General features: G+C 42.4%; 1 protein-coding gene and 1 pseudogene across 2 annotated transcripts in view; one reads left to right on the forward strand and one right to left on the reverse strand.

Moving 5' to 3' along the window:
- Window positions 1-26441, reverse strand: part of NEBL (nebulette) — a 339555-nt gene that overhangs the window by 244608 nt on the left and 68506 nt on the right. The gene's annotated exons all lie outside the window — the stretch shown is intronic.
- On the forward strand, window positions 142-1654 carry LOC137204875 (elongation factor 1-alpha 1-like; annotated as a pseudogene).

The raw sequence follows: 26441 nt of genomic DNA on the forward strand, positions 1-26441 counted from the left end.
TGCTGAACCTAAGCAAAAATGGGAAAGGAGACATCAACATCGTTGTCATCGGACACGTAGATTCGGGGAAGTCTACCACTCCTGGCCATCTGATCTACAAATGTGGTGGGATTGATAAGAGAACCATTGAAAAGTTTAGAGAAGAAGGCTACCGAGATGGGAAAGGGCTCCTTCAAGTATGCCTGGGTCTTGGACAAACTGAAAGCTGAACTCGAGCGTGGTATCACCACTGATATCTCCCTATGGAAATTCGAGACCAGCAAGGACTATGTGACCACCACTGATGCCCCAGGACACAGAGGCTTCATCAAAAACATGATGACAGGCACATCCTGGGCTGACCGTGCTGTCCTGATGGCTGCTGCTGGCGTTGGTGAATTTGAAGCAGGTATTTCCAAGAACGGGCAGACCCGTGAGCATGCCCTTCTGGCCTACACTCTGGGTGTGAACCAACTAATTGTTGGAGTCAACAAAACGGATTCCACCGAGCCACCCTACAGCCGGAAGAGACACGAGGAAACTGTTAAGGAAGTCAGCACCTCCATTCAGAAAACTGGCTACGACCCCGACACAGCAGCTTTTGTGCCTGTTTCTGGCCGGAATGGTGAAAACATGCTGGAGCCAAGAGCTAACATGCCGTGGTTCAAGGGATGGAGAGTCACCCGTAAGGATGGCAGTGCCAGTGGAACCACACTGCCTGAAGCTCTGGATGGCGTCCTGCCACCAACTCGCTCAACTGACAAGCCCTTGCGTTTGCCCCTCCAGGACGTCTACAAAATTGGTGGTATTGGTACTGTCCCTGTGGGTCGAGTGGAGACTGGTGTTCTCAAACCTGGCATGGTGGTCACCTTTGCTCCAGTCAACTGAAGTCTGTTGAAACGCACCAGGAAGCTTTGAGTGAAGCCCTTCCTGGGGACAACGTGGGCTTCCATGTCAAGAACGTGTCTGTCAAAGATGTTCGTCGTGGCAATGTGGCTGGTGAGAGCAAAAATGACCCACCGATGGAAGCAGCTGGCTTCACAGCTCAGGTGGTTATCTTGAACCATCCAGGCCAAAGCAGTGCTGGCTATGCACATGTGCCGGATTGTCACACAGCTCACGCTGCTTGCAAGTTTGCTGAGCTGAAGAGGATTGATCATTGTTCTGGGAAAAAGCTGGAAGATGAGCCCAAATTCTTGAAATCTGGTGATGCTGCCATCGTTGATACGGTTCCTGGCAAACCCATGTGTGCTGAGAGCTTCTCTGACTATCCTCCTCTGGGCCGCTTTGCTGTTCGTGACATGAGACAGACGGTTGCTGTGAGTGTCATCAAAGCAGTGGACAAGGCAGCTGGAGCTGGCAAGGTCACCAAGTCTGCCCAGAAAGCTCAGAAGGCTAAATGAATATTATCCCCAACACCTGTCACCTCAGTCTTAATCAGTGGTGGAAGATCGGTCTCAGAACTGTTTGTCTCAATTGGCCATTTAAGTTTAATAGCAAAAGACTGGTTAATGATAACACTGCATCGTAAAACCTTCAGAAGGAAAGGAGAATGTGTTGTGGACCATTTGTTTTGTGTGTGGCCGTTTTAAGTTATTACTTTTTAAACTCAGTACTTTGCAATAGAAACAACTTGACCAAAAATCTGTCACAGAATTTGAGACTCATTAAAAAAGTTTAAGAGGGGGAAAAAAAAAAAGGAATCTGTTATGTATGCCCAGGAGTGCTGTTAGAAATTTTGTTCCTTTGTTTCCATATCTGAAGGATTTAGATATGTGTCTTACCCGGCCAACCCCTAAATCCCCCACTGGTCTAGTTATTACTGCTACACACAACAGAAGTAGGACTTGAAATGGGATCTCGGGAAGGTGACAGTGCTGTGGCATCAATTTTTTTTAACGTATTGAGTATCTGAGAAGAGTGTACACCTAAAGAGCACAAAGAAGGGAGGGGTGGCCAAGCTGCGGTCAAGAAGATGAATCTACAAGAATGATTTTGCTGCAAAGGAGAACCAAAAGTGGAAGTTGAGTATATAAAAGATAAAGCATTAGAAATAAAGGTTGCACAAAAGGCCACAGGTATATGAAAGCCAGAGTGATTTCAGCTTGGGGACACTTGGGACATTACAATATATGCCCAATTGCTCCAGGGACTGAAGGACATAGCAAAAGCCCTGGTGTTTAAAAGAGACGCTCAACCACACACGCAGTTACGGTCTTGTTCCCTCATACCTTCCACCTTATTTCTAACCTCCTCGGGTGTCCACCCTTGCACACGTCACATGCATGGCCCTGCTCCTACATCGCTCCCCATGTGCTATCAAGGACACAGGCTGTGGCTTCTGTCCTGCATGGTACCTAATGCTCTAAGTTCGCAATTAATATCAAACCACTAATAGTTATTAGAGACCTAATATTTTAGACTAACATTAGAATTACATTTAATTAAATTTAATGAATAAATTGTAATGAGTACCATGGAGCTGGAATGTCTCTTTAATGAAATCCATGGAAACATGACTGAGATTATCAAGGTTTTCTATTCAAACTTTTAGAATCAATGTTGGTTATATTTTCCTTCTGATTCCCACTGTAGAACAGAAATGTTTTTTTGATTTTAATTTTTATTGGAGTATAGTTGCTTTACAATATTGTGTTAGTTTATACTGTACAGCAAAGTGAATCAGCTGTGTGTATACACACATCTCCCCTTTTCTGGATTTCCTTCTCATTTAGATCACCACAGAGCACTGAGTAGAGTTCCCTGTGCTATACAGTAGGTTCTCATTAGTTATCTATTTTATACATAGTATCAATAGTGTATAGATGTTAATCCCAATCTCCCAATTCATCCCACCACCTCCCTTTCCCCCTTGGTATCCATATGTTTGTTCTCTGTTTGTTCTCTACGTCTGTGTCTCTACAGAAATGCTTTTAAATATCTCTGGAGTTACAGTTTTTTTTTTTTTCACTTGGGATTTTTGTTTTATTTTGTTTTGCTTTGTTGTTTAAAAACCACAGCAATGATGGAGGCTTAAAATAGAAAACTAGTACCTATTTAAATATATAGTAGAGGTCAAAAAACAACCTGAATTCAAATAAGATTTCTAAAAACACATACATATTTCCTTTCTGATTTCTACAGATCTGTTCACTCCTTAAAAACTTTTACGCTATTTTGGGATTTTTACTGCAAAGCCAAGATAAGCGCTGATTTTTATCTGTTGAGGGTGTTTCCTACTCAGAAAAACAATCCAGGTCAACCACCACAATAATCATAAACACAATGGCCAAGGATACAGAAAAAGAAAATTCATGAGTTCACATCCAGCACATAGGGATCTGACTCAACTTTAAGAAAAAATTAATAATACACACAATCCCCTTCAGTTTTATTGACCATTTAAGGCAACTGAAAGTTTTTATTAACTTTTACTAATTAAATTATTCTGCTTCTTTATTCGTGTTAATGACGTTTTTAAAGTAATGATTTTAGGAGATGCATTTCTAATTACTATTTCTAAAAATATGGCAAACCATGTTCTTACCACATCAAAATTAAGCAATTACCTATAAATGCCCATAATTAGAAATGCAGTATAAATTCTGTTCTAACAAACCAAGCCACTGTGTCTTAAAGATAGGATAATTAGCACAGATACTATTAAATGGGTGCTATGGTGATAGGTGCCGTAGAGATGTACAGACAGACGGGGTGAGGGGAAAAAGCAGCCCGAAAAAGGAAATTGATTTGTGCAAGCAGAAGAAAAAAAATCTTGAGAATGAGATAGGCAACTGGAGGGAAGAAACAAATCAGCAGAGGGGCTTTTTAACTGATATTAGCAAGGTGTGTTGTAACAAATATTTAGTACAGGTAGTTCTCCCTATATAGCGAGTCTGCCCAATAATGAGTCACTGAAAGGGTTTATTCCTGGATGGCACTGAACTATACACGGAAGCGCCTTTAAGGAACAGGGAGAAACCTCACTTTGAGTGAAGAGAAAAATCTGACCACGGCATACACTTTAGTTTCAGAGGAACACAGAATCCTTTCCAGTCTGTTTTATATTTACATTGTGAAATTGATCACAATTTTCTGCTTAACACACTCTAACATACAAATGAATAAAAGTGCTGTTTTGTTTTCTTCAAACTTGGCAATAATTCGGGAGGATTTGAGATGATTTTTTTAAAGCTTGTGTTAGAGGACAAAAAATTAGGTACACAGCCTCAACCTCATAAAAAGCTGGGATTATATGACTGTTTTTCCACACACAGTACCTAAAATGAGTTAAGTACTTAGCAGGTGTTCAGAAAGTATTTGTTTAAGAAGAAAGAAAGATGGGAAAGACCGAAGTGTTTCCTTTTGAATTGTAGGCAGAAACTGTTCTAAAACATGTTCATGTCTTAACTCATGTTTCTTATTGCAAAGGCAGCCCCATCAATCACTAATGTCTTCACTCAAATCCAATGGCATTTACTGAGCAGCTACTATGTATGAGGATTGCCCCTTTTGCGTCTGTCACTCAGGATTAGTCTTTAATCCTGCAGCTGCAAAGCCCCAGGGGCCGTGAGCAGATGGGACTAGTAATAGGATTTCATTCGACCCAGTAACACTTTCACTCCATCTGGCACGTTATTCCTGGAACAGTCACTGGAAAAGAAATTGCACTAGGTAAAAACATTAACAAAGCCGGGGTGATGGGTTTCAGTCGAAACTGCATGTGACAAGTTGCTCTTCTGGTCTTACCATCGGCAGCTGCACACCTTTCTTCCACCCGGTTCCGTGTTAGCCTTCCTCTCTGTCCTTCCACACCTGCATCCTCAATTCATCCTCCTCTTAGACTAATAGTTCTGCCAACTCAGGATCCATCAGTCTCTCCACATCAGCATTAAGCTGTATGGAAAATGAGAGAGTGAAGAACAATCTTCCTAAGACTTGGGTCACTTCCCTCCATTCTCATAGGCTTGGATAACTCTATGTAAAGTCCACTCGGCTTCTCCTCCCTGCCTTGTAAGAAGTGTACACTTCTTAAAGATGCCAAATTTCTTTTTCCCCAGACTTTTACCCACCAGACATATATGTTGCAGTTGCTGGAAAAATATTATTAAATGAGAACTTTTTCATGAAAAGAGTAATCATCACCTAGATAAATGAATAAATTTGCTACTACTGCATTTCTTATAAAGATGATAGCAACTCAATGTTGATCAAACTTATTCTTGCTAATGCTTATAGACAAAAATAAAGGTTAAGAACTAACAAAATTGAGTGATTAAAAGAGATCGATTTAAAGTAGAAAAAACAGGAAATAGAACAATATACACTTTTTCTAAGACAAATCTGTTTAAGACATTTAGCTAAAGGAAAATGACACTGATCCAGAAACGTCAATGGCTAGTAGAGAATCACTAATAAAGAAGTTTTATTTTAAGCCTCTGAATTTCCTCTAAAAAGCCAAGATTTTAATATTCTTGGCGTGGACTTACTGTACTAAAAACACAGTAACACAAGGGAGAACAATGAGACATTCCTTAAGAGTTCATTTACTAGGTCAAGTGTGCGTTAGAATCTTAATTCCGATCTACAACATCATTATTCTCTTACAGGTTAACTGAGTATTTATATCCATGGACTATTTTAGGACACTTGACAATTATTGTCATCATGCCCATCTTTAGAATGTTTAGAACACACACCAACAAAGTTTAAAGGCCTGTGTTTCTGAAATAATTTCACTTTACTTTTCAAATTGAATACATAAATGTCTGAGAGTGCTATTTTTTAAATTCACTTTCATGACAAACTCTTTATATTGAGCCTCAAACTGTAATTCATGAGAAACTTGAGAAACTTCTAAAGATGAATTACATGTCCAACAATTGCCATGAATTTGGAGACACAGAGTTTCCTCCAATAATGAGCACCTATAAGGTTTCTTTATATTATAAAAAAGAAGGAACAGGAGGAAGCGGGGAGAGAAGTGTACAATGAAGAGAAATAGGTGTGTGTAGCCAAGAGACAAGACGGAATTTGAAAGAGCCACGAGACCGTGGCTTAGAAAGATTAAATTTACTCCACGTGACTCCAAAAGGCAGAAAAGGGACCATTAGCACAAAGTCAAGAGAGGAGAGGGGAAACTCTCAACTTACGGTGGTAAAGAAGAACTTCCTATTAAAATGGTATACACGCACTTACGGAGTAACAAACTTAAGATCTTCAAAGGAATTCAAGTAGAAGCTGAAAGACTACTTAGCATGGACACTGAAATTGTGAATTTCTCTACCGGGTGGGAAACAAGGCTAGGAGGCCAGCTCCGTGATTCTCCACTTTACGTGTGTATAGTCACATGTGTTGAACCCTTCTATAAGGTCAAAAAAGTGTAGGTGAGCACCTTTAAATAAATGCATTATAATTTACATGTCCGGGACGGACGTCTGCATTTCGGTGTTCAGCATCCATGTGCCTCCTCTGGTAGCATCAACTTGCTCTTCCCTTTGGAATGACCCAGTCCCTCTGGTCTGAGTGTAGCTGCTCGAAGCCCCACCTCTTCAGTTTGTCTCGTCCTCCTGGCCACAGACATGGGCATGTGACTAAAATCAGACCCAGGCAAATAATCTTGAAGTTTTCATTCAAACTAATGGGGAAGGAAAGCTCTTTCTGCGGAGCTGGCTAGGATATAAGGCTGAAGCTTGCTTAAAAGCTATCTTGCCATCATCATAAGGAAAGAGGCTACCCGGAAAAGAGTTAGGAGACAGAAGAGCTGAAACCTGATGATAACCCCAGGACCCACTGACACCTGGGCTTTTCAGCCATCAGCGAACAAAGCAGTACATCCTCTCTTCTGCTTTAGGCTAGTTTGCGTTGCCTTTCTGTCACTTGCAACCAAAAAGTCCTAACCAATGTCAAAGGAGGAAATAATGAGAAAGGGAGCTTGAATGTCTAAATACTGGCTAATAATCTAATTCTGTAAGTTTCGACCTTTACAACCTAAAATATCTAGGGTACCTCCTGGTACCGTTGGAACTTTCTCATCTTCTTCATCATGACTATTTTCCAATTCATATGGAAACAGCTTTTCTCCCAGCTTTCTGCCTTGGTATCCCTTAACCTCTCAAGAGGTTCTGTATTGGTTTCTCAATCTCCCAAGAAAGAAATGACATGGGGCACTTCCGAGCGTCATCAGCTGTCCTGTTCACACAAAACAGCCAACTCTCCCCTGTGGCATCAGGCTCACGCAAACCAACTGGAAATTTTCCCTCTAAGTGAACAGACTGTTTCAAAAAGCACAGGATTCCAGAAATAGTTTGTCAAGCTGTCCAGGTTTGCTGTTATGAAACCAGTGCCCAGGCCAAAAGAATTAATCTCTTTTCTCCCTGAATCAGAATTTTCTCAATGAGCCTTAGGCCAATTAACCAGGGAGGGCATCGAGAATCTCGTCACTCCACACTTACGTCTTCTGCTTTTTTGAGCATTTCTAATCTTTCTTTACATTTTCTAAACAAACTAAGAAATGCTTGATTTTACACATTTTAATACAACCTGGCATGGGTCACTGGTCATCATAGTTGTTTCTACCCCTCTACAGAACAAAATAACGTACAAAGAGATTAAAATGCACGTACATGTATTCCTGTCTGATGATTATCTAATAATATTAATCACACCATCAATTTTTACAAAAGACATAAACAAGTTTTCTGAAAGAATACGTCTTAACGCCATTTTCTCCTGTTAGTGCAAGTCACGTAAATATCCCCTACCACGTACTTGTGGCAGCTTAGCCGAAACGCAGGCCCTCATAATAGAAATGAAGCATCGGATTTGCTGCACACAGTGCCACGTCCACACAAAGCCTCACACTTCGGACAGGAAGGGAAGAATAATACTGTATCCACTGGTAGCTGCAGGGGGACTTTTCGGGAGACAAAATGGCATTACTTGAGTTGGAATTTGGCCAGGACACTGGGGCTAAATACTCGGACTCTTGTGAAAAGTGCCCTGGGACTGTTAATGCCCTCCAGTCATCAGGACCTCAGTTTTGTGTCTTCTATGAAAAGAAAAGCTGATTAGATCATTTAAGTAAATCTCTCCGTGGGCTTCTTTAGCTTCTGATTATCTAGGTATGCTTTAATCACCGTCAAGACTGCCCTGGTGAAAATTAATGACAGATTAATGTGAGACACTCCAAAAGATATCAAACCACCGAACTATATACCTCGACAATAGATCACATATATATTTTTCATTTGTTCCCCAGGGGATTAATTTAGAGACCCAGCGATTCCTACTTGGACTAAATCATGTTGTTTTAAAGAGTACACAATATCCCAATTACCCTGTTACCCTTATCTTTATGAGTCTCCGAAGGAGGGACAGCCTAAGTGGGGTGATTAGATTTAATACCACAGCCCTGATCCAAGGTCCTGTTTCAACAGACACTCTTTTTTTTTTCCCTAACAATTACTCTGAACATTAAATCTTCTATGTTATTTACTAAAACACCATAATAAGACTTTAAACACAATTATTCATTTCCTTTGCCATAGAGAAATCTAGGCTCTATTCAAATTCCTTAAGGGAATAAGAAGAAACTGAAAATCTCATTTTAGGTGGTAATAATATTCATAAATATTTTATACTGGCATGCATGTATAAGAAGGGAAACATTTCTTGTATTACGTGAACAAATGCTCTTTAAATACAGGACTGGGGGGAGGCCCCTTGAAAATATTAGCAAATGAGTTCTTCCTCCCCCTCTTCATCACTAGTGTCTACTAAAACCCCAAAATGAAACGAATTCATGAATTTCTTCCCCTTTTTTCCCTAAATCTTTATTTTTACCAACACACTCATTCGTCTGCCTGAATGAGTTGTTTTTGTCCTTCCCAGCCTTGACAGAAGGATGTTTTAAGGTTTTCTTTGGCCCACAGGGCAGCTTTGCTGACTCTTGGTTTCCTCATCTGTAAAAATGGGACAGCTCGAAGAGATCAGTGGTTCTGAACCCAGGCATTCAAATCACCTGGGATGCTTTCAAACTTAAAAAAAAAAATTTTTTTTTAATCCCTTAACCCAGCCCCCTGAGATTCTGATTTGGTTGTTTTAGGTTTAGGGATCCAGCATCTATCCTTTTTAAAAGTTCTCCAGATGATTCTAATGTGCAGCCAGAGCTAAAAAAAAAAAAAAAAAAAAATGACTGAATTAGTGTCTCCAGGTTTCTTTCAGTCCTAAAGCTCTCCGTGTCCATCTATTCATATAAGGACCACTTAGCTAACATGTCCAACACACGGAATGGGCTGGTTTCCTAGGGCTGCCACAACAAATTACCACAAACCTGGAGGCTTAAAACAACAGACATATATTCTCCCACAGTTCTGGAGGCCTGAAGTCTGAAATCAAGATTTTGGCAGGGTTGGTTCTTCCAGGAGGTTCTGAGGGAGAATCCGTTCCATGACCCTCCCCGCATCTGGTGACTGCCAGGCCATCCTTGGCGTTCCTTGTCTTCTGGAGGCATCACTCCACTCTCAGCCTCCATCTTCACATGGCCCTCCCCTCTTAGGCCCTGTGTGTCTTCTCCTTTTCTGTCTCTTATAAGGACACTTGTCACTGGATTTAGGGCCGATCCTAATCCAGGACGATCTCATCTAGAGAGCTGCACCTTCATTGCATCTGCAAAGACCACTGTTCCAAAGAGGATCACATGCCGAGACTCTGGGCTGACATATCTTTCGGGGCCACCATTCAAGCCACTCCCCTGGAGGTGCCACGTTTATCAGAAGCCAATAACAGAATCCTCTGAAACAGGTGCTAGGACAACTGAAAGGTACACTGCACAGAGGAGACGGGCCACAGGGCTTTTGGCTGCCATCACGGGGAGAACAAGGGACAGAAGGAGGAGAACATGAAGGGTGCAGCAAGGTGGCTCTGGGCCAACTCCCACCAGCAGCTCGGGACTCAGCTGTCAGGTCAATTCTACTCTAGTTAGAGACAAAATGAGCCGGCACCTCCGCTATGCTGGGACAAAGAAGTGCGTGCTGCATGGCCTCCATAAAGAGGGACCGCAGAGCTGGAAAGGCCTTCCGTGCGCGCTCAAGAGGCTGTGCATTCCTCAACCCTGGAAAAGGGCCCTCGTTTATTATGTTCAATAACCTCACTACTTTCTTTCTCCTACTATCCCCCCCGCAAACAAATCCTCAGACCCAATGGATTTCCATGAATCCTGTTACACATAGCAAGGAGGAAAAGAGACGATGATGCTATAAAGTGCCTACTACAACTATAATCTTGTTTTTATGCCAATTCATGTTATTGCCGTCTTTCAAAGCTATGCTCAAAAATCCTTGCCCCAGGGGCTTCTCTGGTGGCACAGTGGTTGAGAGTCCGCCTGCCGATGCAGGGGACACGGGTTCGTGCCCCGGTCCGGGAAGATCCCACATGCCGCGGAGCGGCTGGGCCCGTGAGCCATGGCCGCTGAGCCTGCGCGTCCGGAGCCTGTGCTCCGCAACGGGAGAGGCCACAACAGTGAGAGGCCCGCGTACTGCAAAAAAAAAAAAAAATCCTCGCCCTTTCATGTTTTCTCCCCACCCCCAGGCCTATGGACCATTCCAGTTCATCCTTTAGCATAAACATGCATCATTTTAAGTGTGTCTGCTTGTACTTATAAATATGTTTACTCCACACCTCCTATGCCTGTTTAGACCCAGGTCCAGTGAGGTTGATGGCTCGTCACAGGCAGAGATCCTGCCATCGGCTTCTGTGGGATTCCTTTAGGACTATCACGAAAAAAAGAAAATAAGATAAAAGAAATGTTTCTCTGTTCTGAAATAAGAGTGGCATACCCACTCTCGAAATACAATGATAACATTTTGAATTACAAACCCATGAAGGGATCTAGCAACGAATACTTACATAAATAAATGCTAAGGGGAAAACACCTCTGGAACACCCACCCATTTCTTCATTTCTTTATAATGGTTGGAGACTAACTGGGCTGTGTCACTGGCTGATAACAGGTGAGCTGTAAACGGAGAGCTTGTTTTTCTTCTTCAATCCCCTGAAGTAACAAGACCTAAGAACAGCTCCGTCGTTAACTTGATTACCTGGGTCTCACACGGTTACATCAGTGATCTGTGATGTTACACCAAATGGCAATGATTTCACATAACCAACCTATCACACTGAGGAGAAGAGGTGGCAGGAGCTGTTTTACACTTGCAAACCCAGCCCTTCCCGATGATGTGGCTGCCCCAAAGTGAAAGATTCTGCCCCCGCTCTCTAGCGTGGACTGCCTGTCCAGAGGGTAACCTTTATTTTCTTCGAACCTTAGCTTTCAGCAGTTGTCTACTAAGTTACATCACTCTAATGGTAGATTTTCTCAGCCCAGGTATCATCCACTTAAATCATCAATCCACTTAAATACAGCCAACCTAAGAAAATATCTGCAAATCCTTTATCTGATAAGGGATGGGTATCCAGAATACACAAAGAACTCCTACAACTCAGCAACAAAATAACAAACAACCCAATTTTAAAATAAGCAAAGGCCTTGAACGGACGTTTCTCCAAAGGAAATCTACAAATGGCCACTAGTCACATGAAAGGATGCTCAACATCACTAATCATTAGAGAAATGCAAACCAAAACCACAACGAGATACCACTTCACACACATTAAGGTGGCTATTATAAAAAAAGAATACTAACAAGTGTTGGCAAGGATGTGGAGAAATTGGAACCCTTGTTCATTGCAGGCGTGTAAAATGGTGTAGCCGCTGTGGAAAACGGTATGGTAGTTTCTAAAAAAATTAAATATAGAATTATCATATGACCTAGCAACTCCGCTTCTGGGTATATACCTAAAAGAACTGAAAGCAGGAACTCCAACAGGAATTTGTGCATCCATGGTCATAGCAGCATTACTCACCACAGCCAAAAAGAGGAAGTAACCCAAGTGCCCACTGATGGGTGAATAAATAAACAAAATGTGATATATACATACAATGGAATACTATTCAGCCTTAAAGAGGAAGGAAGTTCTGACACATGCTAAAACACATGAATCTTGAAGACATCATGCTAAGAGATTTAAGCCAGTCACAAAAGGACAAATACGGTATGATCCCATGTATATGAGGTACCTACAGTGATCAGTTCATAAAGATAGAAAGTGGAATGGTGGGGCTTCCCTGGTGGCGCAGTGGTTGGGAGTCCGCCTGCCGATGCAGGGGACATGGGTTCGTGCCCCGGTCCGGGAAGATCCCACATGCCGCAGTGGCTGGGCCCGTGAGCCATGGCCGATGAGCCTGCGCTCCACAACGGGAGAGGTCACAACAGCGAGAGGCCCGCGTACCGCAAAAAAAAAAAAAAAAAAGAAAGTGGAATGGTGGTTGCCAGTGGCCAGGAGGAGAGGAGAATGGGGAGTTATTGTTTAATGGGTACAGAGTTTCAGTTTGGGAAGATTAAAAAGTTCTAGAGATGGATGGTGGTGATGACTGCACAACAATGTGAACGTACTTAATGCCACAGAACTGAACACTTAAAGACGGTTTACATAGTAAATTTAAATCATATTTTAATCATAATAAAAATAATATATTAAAATAATAGCCATCCAAATCCAAAAATTATCTACATTATAATACTTATTTTTAAATTAAGGTTGTTAGAGTCTACCTTGCTTTTTGGTCTGAGCAGTACTGAAAAACCATGCTTCATCTACCTTTCTTTTTTAAAAAAAAAATGAGGAAAAAGAAATAAAAGCTTCTTACCTCACTTATCCCCTTCGTATTTGCTGCACAGTAAGGTAAGTTTTAAATTACTTTTGAGAGTAAAAATAAAACCATGGTCTTTTTCATAGTTAGAATTCATCCGATGTTCTGTTGGTTCCACTCACCCTCCTGGTGTTCTGTGCCTCACTTCCATCTCGTTCAGAAATCCCCTAGCACCCGTCCGTCCCACCCAATACACCCAGAAGGTAGGAGGAAATCTCTCTCCTCTGGGGTTAATGCCTCTCGGGCACAACAGGATTGATAAAGCTTTTAGCAGCCCAACACCATTCATGACCACAAGAAAGTGCTTTAGCGCTTAGGAAAGCAATACCACAAAGAGCCAAACGATCGAGTAAAATGAATACTGCAGACACTGACTCTAGAATTCTGGCTCTCACCACAGTCACTATTCTGAAACTCAGGAATGGAGGGGAGGGTGGATATAGATAATGTGTTCTACAGGTGAGAAAAAAGACAAGCAATGGAGAAAGCAACAATTGAGGCTGGAAGTTCATCTCACCTTTTGCATCTAAAAGTAGACCTAAAAGTGAAAACAGCAGCATAAGTACAAATATATTCTTGTCTTAATGACAGAAGAATGGACACGGATGAAGTAGACGTCTGCATATCTTGAAAATCTTAACATCCTGTGTTACTTACAAAACGTTTGAACAAGTAAAATGTATTTTTTTTAATAATAAATTTTCCAAATTACCATGGTGAGCACTTTTACAATCAGAAAAACAAATCCTCGATATAAAAACTGAAAATATCACCGAGTATAATAAATGTTTTCCTTTCCTAAATATAGTCCTTTTTATTGTCTATACTGTTTAGAATTGTCTAGAGTATATATCATTCCTGGACCTTCATTCCTGGTCGATGCACCTCGAAATACTTCTCAAATCCCAGCACACAGCCCCATGCTGCTGTTTTTACAAATGACCTGTATACACATACGCAGAGGTATCTACCTCCATGACATGCTCAGTTGGGCAGGTCTTCAACAGTTTCGATTTCTTAATAAAGAAGAATCATCTATCTATACTTTGCCACATGTCAGAGGAAGGTTCATTTCCCAGATCATTCTCTCTCTAACCAGCCAAGGAAAATATCCTTGATTTTTAGAAAAAGAAAGAGACAGAGACAGACACTTGGCCAATGCCCTGGAAGAAGTTGCTGTCTGTGTTTCCACTTGCTGATTACCCTGGTGCCACTTGGTGGCACTGTTGATTCCAGTTTGCTCCCTGATCCAGGGGACGGGTGTATCAATTGATCCAACCATAAGAAGCACGTGTGACTCTGGCTGACAGCCTTAATAGAAACATCAGAATGTCTGTATTCCTATCTCCCAAATATAAATGGTAAATCTTATAGTAAATGCCCTTCTCTTAGAACCTTCCCTTGCTTTTCTATCTAGAAATCCAACCTTCCCATGAAGGTGCCTATCAGCCTGCCTCCATGAAACCTTCCCTATAAACTCTGGCCGGAGTCTCCCATAGGGCATGGCAATCTGGGAAAGTTATCGTGGGCACCGCCCTGGTAGAGAGACAAGTGGGCAGGGACTGGGAAAGAAAACGAGTTGGTGAAAAGGAAGCAGTGCCACCATCTTGAGTTTTTTTTAATACAATATAAAACACAGGGAAAACAACACTTTGATAGACTTTCATTTATGTGATTTATTTGGTGGGTGCTTTCACTAAGCCTCCCAATACACCTGTGTGACCATCCTATTCTAGGGACAGGAAAGGGGTTAAATAACCTGCTCGAGGGCAGGCACACGGAATTTGTGAGTTGAAGACTGGAACCTCATCCTTTTCTCCAAGCCCCAACCCCACATTGCCTTGACATAACAGGGGCTCTGAAAGAGCTCCTGGGGTAAATACACACAGAGGCCCAGCAACCTCTAACCCAAACCTAAAGACTGAAGAGGGGCAATGACCCCTCATGAGGGTCTGTGGCTCCTATCTTCATTTACCCACTCCCCATGCACCCCACAAACACATAATCACACATATTGAGCTGCATATTCCTCTATTTGTTCAACTTTGTTTTCTTCCTTCAAGATTGCCAAAGTTGTTAATTTTTTAAATATTTCAGTCATACAAACATTTGGAGGAACCAACAGACACTGACATACATGATCATTGTTTTGTTCTCTGAACCCCTCGGGGAAGCTCTGCCTCTGTTCTACGTTGATCTTTCCTCTTTTGTATAATAAGGGGACGTGACAGAGCCTTGGGCAATGACAAGATAGAACGCTCAGGGGAGGAGCAGAATATGGATATTTTATATCAATAATTATTATATTATTGCTTTGAACAACATGTATTACGTTCTTTAGTGGTGAGAATAGCATTATATGATGTTGCAGCTAGTAGCTCTGATCACAAATCACCATCAGTGAAGGATAAAACACAGGGAGATATTTCTGGTGGCTGTGATCTTACTCTCAGCATTTAGTTTATGATGCATATAAAATATGACTGACTATAAAAGAGTGATGCTAATCTTTTAACAAACACCACAACTTATATGGACAATAAAAGAATGTCATCACCTTCTAACTGGGTGCTTTGGAACATTATATACATATTCTTGAGGCTGCTCAAAACTCAGTGAAAATTCCTCTTTTGATATTATATTCAGTGCCTGAGACATATACTTTTGATTCTTCTCAACTGTGGTAAATATTCATACTTTGAGGGTGGATTTCATTTTCGGAAACAGCTGAGTCATCTGGAACTAAATCTGATACATAAGCTGGAGAAAACTGAACCAAAAATAAGATTCATTCATTGAATTATTCAACAATTATTGCGTTGGACACTATGCCACGTGAAGACAGCCTCAGCTCTTAAGGGGCTCACGGTGGAAATAATACCACTTTCCCAAAGATGTTTGAGTAGCTCTGGTTGCTTTTAAGGAGGACTATGACAGGAGAGTAACAAGGCTGGGTTTCTGAACTGGCTCGTAAGGCAGTTATAAAAGCAGTCGCAGGAGGAGGTGTTCCAAACCTGTCTGAGCAACAGAACTTCAGTGGCATCAATGGCACGAGCATGTGACCTCCCAACAGGTCTATTCCCACAAAGGATACTCGCCCAGAGAGTAACATTCTGGTATGTGTTACTTTACAATTTGATCCAGTATTACTTTACCATCACATCTACTAAGCCCAGCAAAACTGCAGTTATGGGTTATGATACTGAATGATAAGACATCTTTCCATTTGTTTCCTAAGCTGGCCTAAAAATCAATGTGGCCACCATTAAAGGTAGGGGAGAGCTATAGTGCCTTACAGGATGGCAGAGCCTCCCACGGGTGTGGGGTGCGAAAGACAGGCAGCACAGTGACATGCAACTTAGTACATACGGGGCGGGGGGGGTCAAATAAGTAAATATATAGAAGATGACAGGAGCCAGGCTTCGGAAGCAGCAACACCCCAATAGCGATAAGCATACCTAATGCCCTAATGCTTGGTTTCTAAAACCATTCTTCACTAAAAGAAACCAGGGATCCTTGGAGAAATAGATGATTCCAAAGATGGACAGGGAGAATATCAGATGAGCCTAGAATACCTTCATGTGTCAGAAACTAAGGAGGTGCCTAAAGAATGACAGAATTGTGTCAAAAAGACACAGAAACTTGCTTATATGGGGTCACACTAGCCAGGTGTGGGACCATTTTAGGACCAAAATAAATAATGATAGTGATGGATTATAACCCACTGAATTAAATAGGAAATCATAAGTCTGTACTGATAAAAATACACCAATGGGGCTTCCCTGGTGGCGCAGTGGTTGAGAGTCCGCCTGCCGATGCAGGGGACACGGGTTTGTGCCCCGGTCTGGGAGGATCCCACATGCCGCGGAGCGGCTGGGCCCGTGAGCCACGGCCGCTGAGCCTGCGCATCCGGAGCCTGTGCTCCGCAACGGGAGAGGCCACAACAGTGAGAGGCCCGCGTACCGCAAAAAAAAAAAAAAAAAAAAAAAAAAAACCATGAACGAACAAATTAAAAGTCTGGTGAGAGGACCGGGATGCATATCTAGTCTCAAAGGACTCTCTACAAAGTTCGTATTAATTACAAAGGGGAAAAAAGTAATTTTACAGAGGAGAAGGCTGGCAGACATGACCTTAATCAAGTGATTAAGTGAACATCACCAGTAATGGATCAAATCAAAAATGTGTGTCACCTGGTAGGAGGCAAGGAAAAGAATACAGCACCATGTCCATGGAATCCCTGCCTGCGAAGCCTAACCTCAATACAGTCATGAAGACACATCAGCCAAACTCAAGTTGAGGAACATCAACTGACCTTCAAAATCATCATGAAAGTCACTGAATGACTAAGGAATCGTTGCCGGTTGAAGGAAGCTAAAGAAACAGGACAAGGAAATGCAGCAGATGACTCTAGACTGGATGCTTCTGCTCTAAAGGCTATTAGGACAACTGGCAAAACGGGAATGGGGTCTGAGGATTAGATGACAGCAACAAATCAGTAGTAGTCTCTTGATTTTGATGGTTGTACTGTGACTACGTAGGAGAATGCCCTGGCTTACAAGAAAGCCACACTAAAATATCCGGTGGTGACGCGGCATCATGCTGGCATCTTACTCTCAAATGGTTCAGGGCAAAAGAAATGTTTTTTATAGTGTACTTTAAAACCTTTGTAAGTTTGAGATTTTTCCCCAAAAAAAGTTTAAAAAAAAGAATGTGTCAAGAGAGTAGAATAAATAGTCTGATGCCGCAACTAGCCATCCCCTCATCCCACTCCATTGCCCAGCTTGGTCCTATACCAGCGAACTAGCACAGGAGGGAAGAATACTGTCCCTATCCCTAAGGACTTGAAAATACGCTTATCTTAAAAGGGAAAATTACAGGAAATGCAGGAGGGATGTGCCCTTTTCCTGCTGACTGCTTCATAGACCAAGGACCACAGCGATAAGTATAAACATTAATGCTTACCAGAGGCCAGCAGAGCCCCGTTGGGTATAAAAGCTTTAAAGATTTTTAGGATATAAGAATATAAAGTAAGTTAGGAGGGCCTATCTAGGCAGACCCGGGGCAGCACGGAGTGACCCCAGGGCAAGCAAGAGTCTATTTAAATTGGTTGAACTGTGTAGCTGTTGTATCTGTCCAGGAAGCTTCCCTGTCCCTCTTCTGGGGACAGAGCCCACCCCTCCCCACCACCACAACAGTCATCTGTCTAAGGGGTACATATGACCCACAATCCGAGTTCTTCCTGAAGTATGCATACAACGCTAGAAGAAAGACGCTCTCTCTTTGCGCTGTGGTCCCTCAGCTCTCCCTACAACTCTAACAGATCTGGTACCCTTCCAGAGCCAGTGTTCCCTTTCCTACTGAAGCCACTGTAGACTGGGTTTCTCTCACTTGTCCCCACAGAGTCATGACTAATACAGCTGCCATCTCAGAAAAAGACAGTCTCTGGTGTAAAGTTGTAACCTGAATTTCCAGCACCAGGTCCCACATACCTGGGTACCATATGCTGGCTTCCAGGCCCTAACCAACTGCTGGATGCATAAACCAGCCACTGAGGTCTCAGACTGATGGAACTGAGATTAAATCCTAGAGTCCAGAGAATGGGAGTGGCCTTGAGTCGTCCTCAAATTTCTCTGCCCCTTTAATTCAACCACAAATGTCCGGTTCTGCTCAGTACATCTGTTTATGGTCTGGGTGTTGGATGCAGTTGTATACATTGTTGCCTTGTTCCCCAACTGCCTTATATATACTGTTCCTCTCCTCGGTGACACTTTAACTGTTTTATGGGCAAGAACCTAGACTCCCTTTCTCTCTGCCTGCTGAATGGACACTCAATAAACACAACTGAATGGTTGCCCAAGTATAAAAAGATCAGATTAAAGCTCAAGGCTCTGAGTGAAAAAATGAGACTCACAATAGCTGAAGAGTCTCACTACAAACTCACAGTGCCTTATGCGGGATAGACTTCCAAGAAACACTGAATGAATGAAGTAACCTTGCCGTCTTCCTCCTGTTAAATCCCCAGCAACATTCGCCAGAGCACCGGGGTCACACACTCCTGCCTGGGGCGTGCCTGCTTGCTGCCAAACCTTGACGTGAATTTAACCACCTGGTCTGGTCATGGTTCTTGGTCAACTCATTAGGAAGCCTGGCGGGGAGTTTATGCATGGCTAGCCCTGTCGCACATGAATGCTTTTTAGAGAAGAGACCAGTGGGTTAGTGCAGAAAAATGTGAAAGGGTTATGCCCATCTGATCTCCTCTCTGCTCAGGCAGCATCACCATGCTTGTCACCCTCGCTGTGCCTAAACAGCTTCCTCCCAGCTGTGAACCAATACCGTGAACTCTTAGAAGACAAACGACCGCAGATTTGGAAAGAATCACCTCTAAAGCTGCTCAGCTTCCATGCGAGGACCCCTTTTCTTTCTCATGCTCCATCGCATTCTATTCTTGAAATCTCTGTATTTTTTCCAAAAGTATAATATACTTCAGAGACTTTATTAAGTTCCATCAGCTTTCTTCTCATTGTTTTAAAAACACTGAATTTTTTACAACAGAGTATTTTAAACAGCGTTTTTAAAACACCAAACACATAAATGCTCATTTAATTAAGACGTTAAAACCATTTTTTCTCCATAAAGATTAAAAAGTTTACTTTTGTTAAAGTAAAATTTTATTCTAATATACATACACAAATATGAAAATATATATATATATATATACAAATGAACCCCATGACAGCCAGACAACAGGATATTTCTTCCTCATTGGCATCATACTCTGCAGGGTAGACAAGTCTCTCAGACGTCATGAATAAACATAAAAATATTTTAGATACATTGGGGAGAGGTGGAAATGGAAATGTGCACTTTTTCATTTAGGATTTTCTTAAAATAGGCTACTTTGCCTTATCTTCAAAATACTCCTTTGATAAAATGTATTTTGAAAAAAAATCCATAAATATGTATTCACTGGTCAGGATTTAGTATTCTACTGGTGCAGTGATATAGAAAAGAAACTAAAGAGACAGGAGCAGTACCATTGATTGTGCTTCACCATAATTTTCACAGGAATTTAAAGGTTCAATTCTATGCTGTTTATTATTAGGGCCAATATAAAATAGAGCTCATTTGTATTTTGTGTTTTGTGTTTAGAAATACCCCACAGTCGATATTAGCTTATGCAAAGCTGCACAATTTTTGTAAGGAGAAATCAATGACTGGTAGATTTCTAACTTTGTAGCAATTGCGTTAAGACGCCAAGACTCAAACAGCATGATGCTATTTCTACAAGGTTACCAATGCTCTTTACCTGTTTCCCTGAAAAAATTTTTCTTTAAAACACTAAAACCAAAGAATGGCTTGGAGATTGTGTTTCTGAAGGTGCAAATTAGAAATCAGACTTCTGGTGAAACTAAAAATCAAGAATAGTTACCAGTAATAAGGAATCTAGTCACAGCTCGTATAACTGCCAACCCTAGGGAAAATGGAAAGCCAACCTCATCTCCCTCTAGAACCACAGGCCCTGCCCTCACCACAAATACATCACACACTTTCATGCCTGGGCAACTTGGTGCTCACTGTCTGTTCCCCCACCCCCAGGGTCAATCCTAACCAACTTGTTTGTCTGCTAAACTATCCATCTAGACTCCCAACTACTTCTTTTGCAAGGGATCTTTCTTAATCCACCATCTACTCTCCCTCACCAAGAATCTGCCTGCCTCTCTTCTCTGAGCTTCTATCATATCTGGGTACACCTACAGGAAAACACAAGACACAGTGTTCACATTCATTTATTTTTCTAACTCTGTGTACTCCTGGATGACAGAGACAGTTAACATCTCCTTGGGCCCCCAGTGACTAGCAATGTCTAATGTTGTCAACAATAAGTTTGTTGAATGACTGGGGTTTCTGAAAACTAACACTGTTTTTTACCTTTTACTTCTTTTTTTCCTATATATATATTTATTTTTGGCTGCGTTGGGTCTTCCTTGCTGTGCACGGGCTTCTCATTGCAGTGGCTTCTCTTGTTGCCGAGCACGGGCTCTAGGCACGTGGGCTCAGTAGTTGTGGCTCGCGGGCTCTAGAGTGCAGCCTCAGTAGTTGTGGCGCACGGGCTTAGTTGCTCCGCGGCATGTGGGATCTTCCCGGACCAGAGCTTGAACCCGTGTCCCCTGCATTGGCAGGTGGGTTCTTAAGTACTGCGTCACCAGGGAAGTCCCTCACTTTTACTTTTTATGGTTAAGTTTTATAAGACAACCCTGCCCTGTTGGGGTATAATACATGATTAAACTTTTCTTCTTGATGACGCAAGTTCATCCTCATTCGATAAATTATCACTGAGGCCCTCTGGCTACTGATTCATACAGGACTGCGTGCTGCAATCCTGAAAGCCTCCCTATGGCAGGGATTTATGAACTCTTGGGTCACTTCTTAAGTTTTCTGTCTCCTTCTTTTTCAGACTTTCTCTTCAGCCTGTTTTCAGTAGAACTGCCTCTAGTAGTGTTCACAATCCACCTCTCTTAATTAGTAGCCTGTAATCGGCTAAAGCAGAGGAATTTGATAACTAAGCTTGTTAAACCTGTGCAACTAACACTAAAGCCTTTGAAGTGGTGCCTATAAAGCAATAATGTCTTGGGGCTCCGGTATTTGGAATGTGTGACAGCTACTTCAGATGTCTGAGATCTTGGAAATTACATGACGTTTTCTCCACCCTGGTTTGCAGTCCTGACCTCCACATAATTGAGATTTTATAACAATTAAGCACCTGAGATATGATTTTCCATAATCCATCATTAGAAGAAAAAAAATTCACATGGAAATCACTCAGAAACTGAAAGTTTAAAACGAATTAAATGGCTCTTGATACATTCTGAAGTCAGCTAATCGATTTCTGTTCTGAATCTGACCGTTTGTAAAACAGAAAACACCACAGTAGACATTGTCTACCAATCAGGATTGGCTTGATTACGCTGTGGGGACAAACAACCCAAAATTACCAGTGTCTCCCACTGACAGCAGTTTTTCTTCTCACTCATGCTACATGTCTACCACGAATCACCTAAGCGCCCACATTCTCACCTGGGACCCAAATATCTATCTCCATGTCGTCACTCCTAGTGTACAGGAAGAGATGCAGAGCACCACATACTGGTTCATAAAACTTCTGCCCAGAAGTGACACCATCACCTCTGCCTTCATTTCATTGGCCAAGGTAAGTCAATGGCCATTCCTGAGTCCAGCCAGGCCAGAAGGAACAATCCTCCTGCAGGGAACGGAAGCACGGGAAAGAAAACTGGAATATTCGGTCGACAGAAACACAGTTGACTACAGTGACTATAAAAGAAGGGAGGCAGATATCAGTCACAGGTGCTGCCAGCAAAGAATAATGACAGCACCCCTTCCCACAGAGGATGGACTTGACCTCAGAATCTCGCTGACCCCAACATTCCAGAAAACTGACCGAGGCTGGCAAGTGAAATAAAAAGTATTTGCCAACTCTTCTCCAGAGTCGAATACTCCAATGTCCGGGGTTAAAGGAAGGCTTCCCAGAAGTAACATCTGAAATGAGCACAGGCGACGTCCTAAGCGGGTAACGAAGACGAAAAGGCTGTTTGAGGCAGAAGCAGCAGCACATGCAAAGCTCTGGGGGTGGGATGGTGTGGTTCAAAATGAGGGTTACACAGCACTCCCCATGAAGAAGGACGGAGCTGGAACTCATGTGGTGACAGAGGAGAGTGAAAAAGTGAGACATAACAAGGAGATCTAGTTGATCTGACAGGATCTTATAGGGGATGAAGGAGAAGAAATCAAAGCTGACATTGGTTTTTCTGTCCTGAGCAGAGTCTGGAGGACACTGACATTCAGGAACAAGGCACAAGGAAGGAGGAACAGGCCTGTGGGGGAAATACGAGGCCATTCCTAGGCACAAGAAGTCTGAGTTGCTCAAGGGACCCGCATTTACACATGTAAGTGGGGGCGTGTCCAGGGCACAGCTGGAGAACTCAAGGTGAGTTGAGAGCTGAACGCCAAAAACGGACCATCGGCTTAGAGATGGTAACTGGAGTCCGGGATCCAATGAGCCTGTTCAGGGAGCAATCAGAGTGGGAAGCACAGAAGCCAGAGCTTCTGGGGAAGTTTCAACGTCAGAGCTCAGGGGAAACAGCACTGGAGAAAGGAGAGAGATGAGCGCGGGAGAGAAAGCCGGAGGCACAGAGACCCAGAAAGATGGACTGAAGAGGAGCCTCCGAGTTTACCCCAAAAGTGGGGTACTAGCGACCTGTGAAGAGCAGGGGAGAGTCGGGGGGTTAAGGACAGGCGTGGGGCTGCCAGAAGTGGCTAGAAGAGCGAACGGGAGGTGGGAGGGCAAGGACCGCCCTTCACTCACCACCACGCCCCAAGCACAGCTCCGCCTTCCTCCCGTACCCCGCCTCCTCCCAGACACAATCAATCGCTCCTCTGAATGAAAGTCCCCGTGAGAGTTAAAAGAAGAAAATGAAAACAGACGTGTCTTTCTAAGAAAAATAATTTCATGGTTCTAATATTTAAGGTAACCTTTTGTAGCACTGTGCCTTCTTTTAAACTTAAAAATGATTGCACGTCATGTTTTACTGCGTGGTGAAGATACAAAGCACACGCACTGCCTCTAGATCGATGACTCCCAAGCTCATACTCCCAGCCCGGATCTCTGGCCCCCACGTTCCGGCTGTCCGTGGGTGTCCCGCTCGCCACTCACACCTAACCTGGCCAAGGCTGACCGCTGCATCTCCCCCAGGGGCACTGTGAGCCCCGGGAAAATGGAATTCCTGCCCAGTCAGACAAATACGGCACTTAAGCTGTTCAAACAACATTTTAAATCAACTATACTTCAATAAAATAAGTTTAGGTTGTTCAAGAGCCTCTATCTCCGCAGTGAACTGCTTACAAAACAGTATCGCCCCAAGAATCTCTGCCTGATAAAACTGCAAACATAGATTCTTGCTATAAACAAAGATAATGTCTATCTTCTCAAGCACAAGTACTTGGGCATTCCCTCCTCTGTTTTTTCCCCTTAATTATAAGAATATATTTTTAGAATGAACAAATCAGTCACACTTAACATTTTTCTTTTAGTCCTTATCCACCTCGCTGACCTGTGTTACACCAAGACACCTGAGGCCAAGGGCCAGGGATTAGGAATCAGAAAGCTGAGCAGCCTCGCTGCCCCCATCCAGTTTTGTTATTAGCCATTTCCCACCTGGCTCAGAACTCACCTTTCATGCTTACTGGTCCCTGCTGTTCACTTCCTGCTCTTCAGCCTAAATACATATCCCTACTGAGCTTTAGACATACACATCCAACTGGCTAGCAGACACTTCAGACTCAACATGACCAAAGTCAAGTTCATCTCACACACACGCGGTGCCCCACCGCCATCTCATCAATCATCCCAACTAGAACCTCAGCATAACTCTGACTTCTCCCTCTCCTCTACAGCCCAAGGTCAATTCCACCCCCTGAATCGCTCAGATCTGTCTGTATATTTCCCTTCCTACCACCGCTGTCTGGGTCCAAGCCTCCATCCTCTCTGTGCCGGCTTACTAAAATAGCCCCTGACCACAAGGAAGCAAGGAAACAAGGCAGTACTTCACAATCAGCTAAGAAGACTTCATGAGTCTACAAGTGGAATTCTGGTGTTGTGGGGCTGGGTGGCAGGGGGGAGGTTGCCCCTTGTAGTGTCTCAGTCATAACATTTATCCTGTTGGAACATTTGAACTTAGGTCCTTATTTTCCTCAAAAAAAGAAAAAAATCTTGAGAGTGTTTAATGTAGCTGTGACATTTCAATAAATGGAAGAACAAATAAAGGATCAAGAATCATAGCTAGATTTTGTTTTTTCTACTACACAGAAATGGAGTATGAGACTAATAAGTAGCCTACAAAATACAGTGTCAATACAAAACAAAAACACATCCTTATCCAATCAGCTTTCGGGTACCTTCAAGTTTCTTCTAAAATTTTCCCCAAATTCAATCATGTAGTCTCCATCTCTCCAACTGAGATTCTTCGTAACTTATGCTTGGATTGCTACTACAGGACAGTTAGTTTTTCTTCATCTTGTTTTTGCTACTGATATTTAACCCATAATTAATATAATCTTACAGCATATAATTTTTTTAATTTGTTAAGGTCGACTTGAATTTTTTCATATTTTACAAAGTATCAGCAACTCCATGAAATCTGTGAATTTGACGTCATATTCTCTAATTCTTAATCAAATTACTCACAGAAATATTAAGCAGAACTGGGCCTTATGTTCTATCACTCCTCATATCATTTCATTGCTTGTGCAAACAAATATAAATGTTCTGTGGATGTGACACTCATTCATTCATTTATAAACCATTACTAGAGTCAAGAGAAAGTATCAGCTTGCTAAAGTTAAGACGAACACAGCTCTTATTGTCCCGTGGTTTATCTGTCCTGTACACAGAAGGCAGTTAGATTAGTCTACTGCTATTTAGTTTATACAAAACTCAGCTGGTAACTAGGTTCCTCCAGAAATGATAGTAAAATTATTTGACAGTTTGATCCGATATGTCTTTTATTTATCATCTATGTATTCAATGTTAGTCTGAGTTATCTATAATTTCCATGGTCAATCTATTTTGGCTGTGTCTTTTTAAGCTAGTCACAACACTTAACATATTTTAATTCTCACGGACTTTTCTTTATCTACACAATTTAAAAAATAATAATGGCACCTGCCAGTTCCTTCAGTACCCAGCGTGCCTGACTAATACAAACAGTTCCAGTTCTTCAAAGCACTTTTTAACTCTTTTTCTATTTTGACTCTTTGCTTTCATCAAAACTGGGAACTGCTCCAGGCCCCTTCACATCTGATATCTCTTATGAAGAGTGAATTGAATAAGACATTAAAAGCCTCTGCCTTTTCACCAGCTTCTGTTATCAGTTTTCTCATCCTGTCCATCAGGGACCCATGCCAAGCAACTGGTGAAATTATATTACAACAAAGTCTTTCTGAAACTTGCAGTAACTAGCCCAGATGGACAGGGTCCAAAGTGGACTCACAGGAGATTCTCCCTGAGCTGGGAAAAGTTTATAACAGGAGAATAGGAGGGAATATAGATTGCTTTTTTTTTCAATTCATTGTATTTTATTTTTTCTTGGCTTCTTGTGCACCTTCCAAGAGGAAGAAAAAGGAGGGAAAAAATTTTAAGCCCATCTCTAGTCATTTAAAATCAGGTCAGTCCTGGGCTTCCCTGGTGGCGCAGTGGTTGGGAGTCTGCCTGCCGATGCAGGGGACACGGGTTCGTGCCCCGGTCTGGGAAGATCCCACGTGCCGCGGAGCAGCTGGGCCCGTGAGCCATGGCCGCTGAGCCTGCGCGTCTGGAGCCTGTGCTCCGCAGCGGGAGAGGCCACAACAGTGAGAGGCCCGCGTACCGGAAAAAAAAAAAAAAAAAAAAAATCAGGTCAGTCCTTTTTTTTTTTTTTTCATTTTAACACAAACAAATGAAGATTCTTCAAGATTTGGTCTCCTTTCACCTGGCTGTGTCTATCTTGGTGACTCAGAGGAGAAGCATTTGGCAAAGAACTGCATGGTGGTGCCAGAGTGTTTGAGGCATTTTATTAGAGGACCATGAGTTTTAAGGGTAGAAAGGAGAGAAGTCAGCAGGAGAAGGTGGTTTCTGGTCTCCCTT

Source organism: Pseudorca crassidens, chromosome 1 (genome assembly GCF_039906515.1).
Source record: "Pseudorca crassidens isolate mPseCra1 chromosome 1, mPseCra1.hap1, whole genome shotgun sequence".
Taxonomy (NCBI): Eukaryota; Metazoa; Chordata; class Mammalia; order Artiodactyla; family Delphinidae; genus Pseudorca; species Pseudorca crassidens.